Source organism: Camellia sinensis, chromosome 12 (assembly GCF_055761805.1).
Source record: "Camellia sinensis isolate YWXY chromosome 12, ASM5576180v1, whole genome shotgun sequence".
NCBI lineage: Eukaryota > Viridiplantae > Streptophyta > Magnoliopsida > Ericales > Theaceae > Camellia > Camellia sinensis.
Window position 1 is genome coordinate 91906080 of NC_138972.1, and position 9866 is coordinate 91915945.

The following is a 9866-nucleotide window of genomic DNA, read 5'->3' on the forward strand; positions in this document are numbered from 1 at the left end:
GATGAAAAATGATATATATATATATATATATATGTATGAATATTTTGAAATTTCACTCTTATTATCTTTATATTGAAACACTTCCAAAAAATATTCAACTTTAAATTTGAAAGCCATGGTTTAAAGGTTGTGTTTTAACTTTAAGTTACAATTTTAACCTCATAATCCTATTTATATTCCACGTAAAACTAAATGATTTTGATAATTGAAAATTGCTAATGACTCCCTAATTGATTGTCGTTAGTCTCATTTTAAATGAAATATATAAAAATATGTTCTAGTGTTTTGAAAAAATAATGTTACATCAGTATGTAATAAAATTTATTAATTTGTTTAATAATTTTATTTTAAAATACGTGAAAAAGAATGTCAAAAAAAGCCCATTCAAGCTCACTAGCATGAGTCATGGTAAGTAAATAATCACCCGAGTTTAATACATGCGGGTTGCAGCTTATGAAAATAATAATCTAACTAATTAAATCTCGGATTTTGAAGGAGAGTTTGGGATCGAGCTAATGACAAGTATGAAAGATCCATTTATTATAATTATTTATTAAATGACTAATATTCAGTTACAACAAAAGAATTTTAAAAATAATAAATAAATAAAGGATAAATTACAAATACTCATAATGTTTACTTAAAATACAAATTATTCCCCATAGTTTGAAAATTTACAAATATCCTCTTATTTAAATTTTTTATTTAACAAAATTAATTGAAAAAATAAAATTTATAACTGTTCTTGTATACAATAATAAAATTACATTAATTATTAATTGAAATAAAATTTTGATATCATTAAAAACTGTAATCAATTTAATAATTTATTAATAAAATGATTCAATTATTACAAAATTTAAAATTTCAAAAGACAGAGTATAATTCCTACAAACGAGATAATTTATATTTTAATCAAATATATTTATAATTTGAGTCGTGCTAGGGAGCTCGAATTTGAGCCCCCCGAATCTCCCTAATTCAAAAACGACGTCGTTTTTTATTTGATTATATTTTTATTATATTTTTATTTTTTTTCAGAAGAAGAAGATCAGAAGAAAAAGAAGAGAATGAAGGAGGAGGAGGACTGGAGGGGGAAGAAGAAGAAGAGAAGGAAGGAGGAGGAGGAGGAGGAAGAAGAAGGACTGGAAGGGCCAACAAAATCAGGGCAGAGGCGGAAGCGGAGGCGGAGGCGGAGGCGACGGCGACGGCGGCGACGAGGCGAGGCGGACGACGATCAGGCGACGGTGAGCGGAGCTCCTCCTCTTCCCCTCTCTTCTCTCTACGAGCTGCGACGAGACGAGGCGGGCGACCAGAGCTCCTCCTCTTCCTCTCTCTCTTTTTCTTCTAAATTTCGGCGCCAGGGGGGGTGGTTTCTGTGTATGTGTGTGTGTGTTAGGGGGAAAAAACATTTTCCTTATAATTTATCCATAAATTAAAAGTGGACTACCTTTCTAAGTAATTACTTTTTAAGTTTGGCCCTTTTTGGGTCAAAGTCAAGAATGGAACACAAACAAGCATAAACATCTTCCCTACTTCAACATTTTCTGTCTTGACTGATCAAAACCCTAAACGTATGCAAGTTCTCTAGATATATTCATGCATATCCATATCTATTTTATCCATGAAAATAAACAAAAAAACTAAATCATATATAGTTTGGACATCCATATTAAGATTCAAAAGCAGTACACAATCCATAAGCTTAACCCCAAAAAAAAAATTAGCCTACATTCCCCTGTTTCAGATGATCCTACTTGAAGCATACTCTGCTCTTCAATGGTGGATTTCAATATATACATATATGTGTGTGTACATATTAGGTTAATGTGCTTACCTCGATCTTCGTTTTGTTGAAGAAGAAGTTGATCTCTGAGCAGAGAATCGCGTCAGTGGCTCGAGAATCGAGTCTCTGTATCTGTACGGCAACACCTGGCTCCGCCCTCGCTTCGACCGCACCACCGGTGATATGTCCTCTACGCCGCCGTAAAACTCCACCGCCGCCGCCGTGGCCGCTTCGGATTCGCCTAACTCGGCTTCGATCTGGCTTGGTTTTTCGGGCTCGGTGTCTGCGAAGTCGCCGGAAATCAACTTCGCGGCTTCGATTAGTAAATGTAGAAAGTCGTGATCACTTCTGAGTTCTGGTAGTGGATTGTTATTGTTCGGTTCGATCGTCGTTGTGTCTTCAGCGACTCCATTGTTATCGATTTCCGAGCTTTGAGATCGCATATTTATGACCTCTGAGAACTCTGTTCCTCTCTCTTCAACTACTGATTCTTCTTCTTCTTCATCATCCTTGTTCGCAGACGAATCGCAACCGTTAACCTCTTCCTTAAGATCGCATTCACCGACTGAACTCTTCTCGGCCATGGAAACGTTCGCCGAATCGACTCCTCCGCCGCCGGAGTCCGCCGTATGCGGCGGAGAACAGAAGTCCAGATTCAAGTCGATATTGAGCCCTCTGTTCCCAAAAAACAGAGGCTTGTTACTATTTTCATCTGATTCTGGGACTAATTTGGAAATTTGAGGGTTGAAAGATGATTCCTTTAGGGTTTGGTGGGAGGAGATGAAGTCAAGAATCTTTCGGAGGCACATTTGAGCTTTAGAACGTCCATGGCGGACTTCGCTAGAGAAAGAATCGCGTTGGCGTACCTGATTGGGACGGTTCACGAATTGATACGAAGCCATTGATAGATGCAAAACCAAAGAAGCGAAGCGAAGCAGCTATCGAGGAGACTCGATTCTTGATGGCTTTTGCAAATTTCTTTGTCGATTAGAAAAGTAGTTTTTTTTCTTTTATGGAATTTACAACTCTGCCCAACTCTTAAAAAATATTTTTAAATTAATGATAAAGTTTATAAACATTGATAATTAAATTTATAAATTATTCCACAATTCTGCAAATATTTTTTAACTTTCCCACTGGGGTGTAATTTCCTTTTTCTTTTCTTTTTTTTCTTCTTTTTTTTTGTGGTGGGGGTGTTTGGTACTTAACTTTCTGTCGTTTTTTTTTTTTGAGCAGGCTCTTAGCTTTCTGTTTCTTTGGGTGCTTTTACGTTGTTGAAAGCCGACGGATCTTTTTTTTTTTTAAAACAGACGTGGCGTTCATTTGGTCCAAGTCTTGTCATACGTGGAGACTTGTGGTTGGGAGTTTCGTAATGGGTAACGCACAGAATTGAGATTCTTACGAATAAGAATTTTTGAAATGGTAATTTTTTATCAATAAGAGTCTCGTTCGGGCATATGAATGGACAAAATTGTCATTAAATTTTACAATAATATTTCACTCTCCTAATTTATCACTTCTGTATGGTATTGGGGTAAATTTCACATGATTAAATATTTAACAAATTAAATTTTGACATTTGCTAGACACATTATTAGGGATAATTTTTAGAAGTGATAAGTGTCTCAAGCATTTTTTTTCTTTTTATCTTCATTCCTATTTTATTATCAACAATATCACTCTTAAATGATCTCTAATCATGTGAAATTGAGATTAGACTTCATATGATAGAATGTTTGTCAAATCAAAATTTAACACTTGTCAGACACATCGTTAGAGTTTGTTTTTAGGGGTGATACATTAAGTATCTCAAGCATTTTTCTTTTACTATTCCATAATACTAATAATAATTTTTATTAAGAAATCTCATAAATATTTTGATAAATATTGTTTTATTTATAATTTTCTATTATATTATTGATTGCAAATACTAAATAGATAATGTCTAGTAATATTTCAAAAGCAATCAATAATTATTTTATATAAAGTATACAACTAAGTTTTATTATTGAGTAATGTATCATCTTTGTTTGGAGTGTATTATATAAGTAAACTTTTTATCTTTTCATCTTTTTTGGGTTATATCATTTTTCTATTTTTCTGTACATTTTTAAAAAAAAAAAGTGAAAAAATACACTTATTTAAATCATCTCAAAAATCCTTACCCCATTAAACCGTAATATATATGTGGCTTTAGAATGTAATACTATGAAATTATAAATTCCCAAAATGAGGGATGTGACAAAATCAATTTGGCTGAGTTGTAAGTTGTAAGTCACACAGTATTGGAGTGTGACCTAATAATTTAGTAATTACACCTTAGGGTGTAGTGAGTGAGAGATAGGAGATTCAAATTAATGAAACGGTGACGAACTATTCAATTATAATACTATACTAACATATTAACTCTATCTTTGATCCTCTAAAAAAAAGTCACAAAGATGTTCTTTAATTACAAAAATATCATTGATATTATTTTCATAAAACAAAAACTTAAAAAAAAAAAAAAATCATTTATAAAGACAATTCCTATTGCCAATTTAAAGAAGGAAAAAAAAAAAGGAAATAAAATAGTCAAATAGTGTTATTTTTGTGCATTCATAATTGCTAAAATAATTATCATCAAAATTGTAAAATTTTATGAAATTAGGGATTAAAATACAATTGGGCAGGGCTTCTGTCCAGTCTTTAATCAAACTGGACCGTGCTGTTGGACCCGTGAGGGCCCACCACAGGTCCCGTTTTGATAATGTGAACTGTTCAATATGTAGAACTCATTGAGTACTATATGCCTGTAAAAAATCACGTTAATCGGATATCGATAGATATGTGATCAAATCAATTTTGTATAAAAAAAAAATGGACGTTGAATAAATTAACGGTTGACAAAAATCTGTTTTGATCACATAGCTATCAATATCCGATTAACATGATTTTTTATAGTTATATAGTATTCAACGAATTCTATACATTGAACGGTTCAGATTATCAAAACGGGACCCGTGGTGGGCCTCCACTGGCCCAACAACACTGTCCAGTCCGATTAAGGACTGGACAGAAGCCATTCCCAATACAATTAACCTAAGGCTTAGGGTTTCAAGTGTAATTACTAAATTTGACGGCCTCGGATTTTGGGGTGTTACAAAAATAATAATTTTCTGTTTTTAATTACAAAATATCAATGATAAATTGTAGTAAACCCCCTTAAATTATGACTCATTTATACTTTGACCATTGAACTTCAAAAAGTAATAATTAATCATCTCAAACTATTATTTTCATACACTTAACTCCTTCCGTTAGAATTTTTTTTCAAAATTTAAATAGAATTAGATCATGTGTAAAGAATATGTCACATTTATTGATCTTTAAGACAATAATGCTCGTTGTTGATATTTTTAAAACAATAATATTATTATCTAATGATTTCAAATGTACTTTATCTCTATTATCTTAGTAACAAAGTGTAAATAAGATCACCAAATAAATATATTATTGTTCTAAAATTTAAATAAATGTGTCGTGATTCACATATGATATGATTTAATCAACTAGAATAGGCCTAATTGACTACCGTGGCTCTTCTAAGAGTTTAGTCTCAAGAAAAGATGAGTTGAATGTGTTAATCTAATTTTAAGATAATTAACAATTGAGTTTTGAAATTCAAGATAATAAAATTTAAGTGGATCACAATTTAAGAAGATTTACTGTATTTCTACCCAAGTATTGAATATAACATACTTATAAATTAGTAATATAATGAATGGTTGAAGTCCGATTTTATTTGTACACTTGAAAAATATGTAAATAATTACTGGGCCAATTTAATATATACATATATACACACGGAATAATGTTATACCATATGCATATAAACATCACATGAGAATATCTCTTAGGCACGTTCGATTGACATGATTAGAGTATAAAATTAAAATTATTAATTTGTGGGTTCAATAATTTTGTGTTGAAATTTTATTTCAAGATTATTAATTTAATAGATAATTAATCTAATAAATTTGTAAGATTATTAGTAATAGGATAGAGGTGAGATTATGTATCTGAGTTCAGAAATAAAATAAAAAGACTATTTTACCTTCATATATTTTCTTATACAATGCAAATTAAATAATGAATAAGGAGATAATGCAAATTAAATAATGAATAAGGAGATAATTTATCTTATTAATTTAATTAAATAATAAATATCAAACTAATTTAATAAAATTATTAATAACTTTCATTATTAATCTTATAAATCAAATTTCATAACTAAAATAATATTACATGAAACGCACAGGTTCTGGCATAGCATAATGCATTACCCGTATATATGATAATGCATTACCATGTATACGAGATTCATGTTTTTAAACTAACTGTGGTGAAGTTTTGATCGCACGATGAGGGCGTCATTTTCGTTGGCAGGAGCAGGGCAGGGGGCTAGTTGCAGCTTTCAGGTGCTGTCTCTTTCACTAGGGTGTGTTTGGTGGGGTGCGTAATAATTTAATAATAATGTTTAATACTAGGATCCCGTTTATTTTGAGGTGTAATGGGTGTAATGGAATTAAAATTGAGAGTGAGTTTTTATATGTATTAGGGCCGAGTTAGGCCAAGGTGTAATGATGGGCTGTGGTAAAAAAGACTTTGCAAATATTAGCTCGGTCCAAGTATGGTTATCGTTACCACAGTCAGAGTGGTGATAATTAGCTCGGTTATAGTATTTGGAGCCGAGGTATTTTGGCTTCTTATGGTGGACCTTGCTATTTGTTAGCTCGGTCAAAGCTTGATGCAGATAGCTCGGTTTTGACAGACAAAACTGAGGTACCGAGCTATGAGCTACAATGAAGGCGTTGGATTGAGTATAACAAAGGTTAGCCCGGTTATATTGTCATCCCACCGAAGTAAAACCATCTCATTTGGTTTAAGCAGTGAGGAGGGTGTTGAAGGATAAACATTATATTTCAGGAGTGTGATTCCTAGGAGGACTCTATATGGAAGAATAAAAATCCTACTAGGATTATGCTAGGCAAAAGTTATAAAAGCTCACAACAAAACCTATGGTGAGGTAACACAAGTTTGATTCTCGAATACACTTTTGTCTATTTTGCTGATTTAGGCATTGGAGAGGTATCCGACACACACCTGCCGGCTAGCTCACGTTTGTGTTTTCAGGGAGTAAAGTGACGACGTTTGGAGGCGCGCAAACTTGATCAACGTGAGTATACGAGAAGATAATTTCGTGCTCGTACAAGAATGGAGATGGAATTATTTAGTATTGTGTTTGTTTGTAGAGTTGGGGAAGGAATTAGGACGGAAGAGGGGATTAAAATGGAAGTTGAAAGAGAGATTGAGATGGAGGAGGTGGAGGTGGTATTGAAAAAATAGTAAGGGGATTAGAATTTTTTTTATATTTTACATATTGGGAATTTTTTTTGAACATTAATATTTAATTTTTTGTATTTTTTGTATTTTATATAAAAATAATTTAACAATTTCTACACTAACAACTATCATTAAAATAAATACAATTTTACTTAATTCCCTCACTATCAATTCCCCCACTATTAATTTCCTCAATTCTACCATTTAAAACAAATGAACCTATGTATGTGCACTGGAATGATATAAATATTAGAGACATCGTTTTGTTGATAGATTCATTTTGAATTTGATCTTGATAATTTTAGTAATTTAAATTATTTATTTTTTAAAATTCATTAAATATAATATTTATATAAAAAATTAATATGATTGAGCATTGATAGTTTTATATTTAAATCAAATTTGTTTTAAAAAAAATAGATGACATATAATTTCAAGAATAATTATATATTTTTTATAATATAAATTTGACTTAAATATATAATTATTGATGTCTGATCATCTTATTTTTTTGTATAATTATTTAATTTAATAAGTTTTAAAAAATAAACAATATAAATCACTGAAATCAGAGAGGTAATATAATTTTAAAAAGTCAACAAACTGCTTATTTTTGGTGTGGCCAAAAGGGACATAAGTCTACGTATACATAGAGCCAGACATGAAAATAATCACATAAAACATAAATTGAGTAATTTAAATCAAATTGTACATATGATAGGCTCCACCACAATATAATACATATAGGCTAAGAGTGTAAAAATGGTTCACGGTTCGTGGGCAGTTGTAACGACTCAGATTTGTTAATTGTGATTTTAATTAATTAATTATGTGTTAATTCTAATTGAACTAAGTGTCTAGTAATTTAATTTGTGCACATCTGTCTAAATTGAAAAATTACCTATCAAGGTTACGACTTTGAAACTGAAATCGACAATTTTATTGGGTGTACAAATTGAAATTGAGTACATGGATGGGCTCATGAGAATTTTTAGAGCCATTTAAGAAGTTTAATTGAAAATTGATTTAGTTTACTGAAATTGTCTGTGATTGAATTGAACCTTAATTGGAACTATTAATTATGTTCCTACATGTTAATTATGTGATTAAGTGTTATTGATTGTTATGATATTTATTGACTTGTATTGTTTGAACAGATAAGCTATAATGAAAATTAAACCTGTTTGATTCGCTAATTTTAACAAGTTAGAATTTAATTATTAGATAAAAATTAGAGTCTAATTCACATTATTATAATTTAATATAGTGTAATTAAGATTATGAGATGTTGAGATATAATTTAATTAGAAATAATTACATGTAAATTAATTTAGAAAATAATATAAAAAGAAAATAAAGAATTAATTATAATTAAGTAATGTATGAGTTGTACTCATCAACTAAGTGAAAAAAAAAAAAAAAAAAAAGAAGAAGAAGAAGAAGAAGAAAAAGAAAAGAGGATAGTGGTCTTCTTCATCCCTTGAAAAGCGCGCGCGCGCGCACACACGTAGAGAAGGAGAATCAAGAGAGAGAGTAAGAGCTCAGCAAGAACACCAAGAACAATGAGAAGAAAATTGAAGAGGAAGCTTAAGAAACTATTGAAAATCAACCTAATTCTCCTCAATTCACTCTCTCTTGGTAAGATTCTTGTCCCTACTCCCATGAATTTGAAGTGTTGTACTCATAACTTTGGAAATCAAGATCATAGAGGAAAAACATAAGCTTAATTGTACATATTGCTGATAAAATTGGAAAAAATTATACATATGCATGCAAGGACGAAATCAGGATTCCATCGTTAGGGGGCCAGTAAGAAGGTATTAAGATGGTTTCCGCATGAGGGAAGGTCCGACTGAGACGTATTTTTTTTTTAAAAATCTACCGTTTAAATAACTCAATTAAAAAATAATTATTACAATATTGATTAAGCTCATATCCCTTCACATGTGCTCAATCAAAAATGGTGGAAGAGGATCATTATGGCTGTGTTTAGATCATAAATTTGAATAGTGACAGGAAATAAAAATGTGAGAAAGATGGAGTTAAAATTTAACTTATATTTTATTCATATTTCTCACATTTTGTCCATTATTTTCACAAATCTTTACTTAAATTCCAGATCTAATCATAACGTAAAGAGAAAAACAAAGAGAGGAATGGAAATATAAATAGCATGGCCTGAAAAAGAGGGGGCCATATATCAAAAATGATTTTACTTGTTATTAAATTGTACTATATCTATAAGAAGTATTAAAAAGGGCCGGAGGGGGGGGGGGCGACACCCACCCTTAGTCCCTGAGTTGTTTCGTCCCTGCATGCATGGTATGATTTCTAAAACTTCATAAACATACATTCATTCTCTTGCATGGATTCATAAAATGAAGTAATTTTCTAGAAGAGTTGAGAATTTTAAGCTTAAGGATGCAAGTTTTAAGATTAAACATTTCAATTCATGGAGTAAATATTAGAATTGGGTCTATAAAATTATAAAATGAGGAATTAAAATAATACATACTTAAAATTCAACATGCATGGCATAATTTTAGTTCAAATACCTATTAGGTTGCATGATCCTTACATGCATGTCATGTTTTCAAGAATCCATGAACAAAACAATTGTTTTCTTGCATGGTTTATGAACTTTAATAAGAAAATTTCAAAAGTTTTGGAAAAGAACATAATTTGTATATATAGT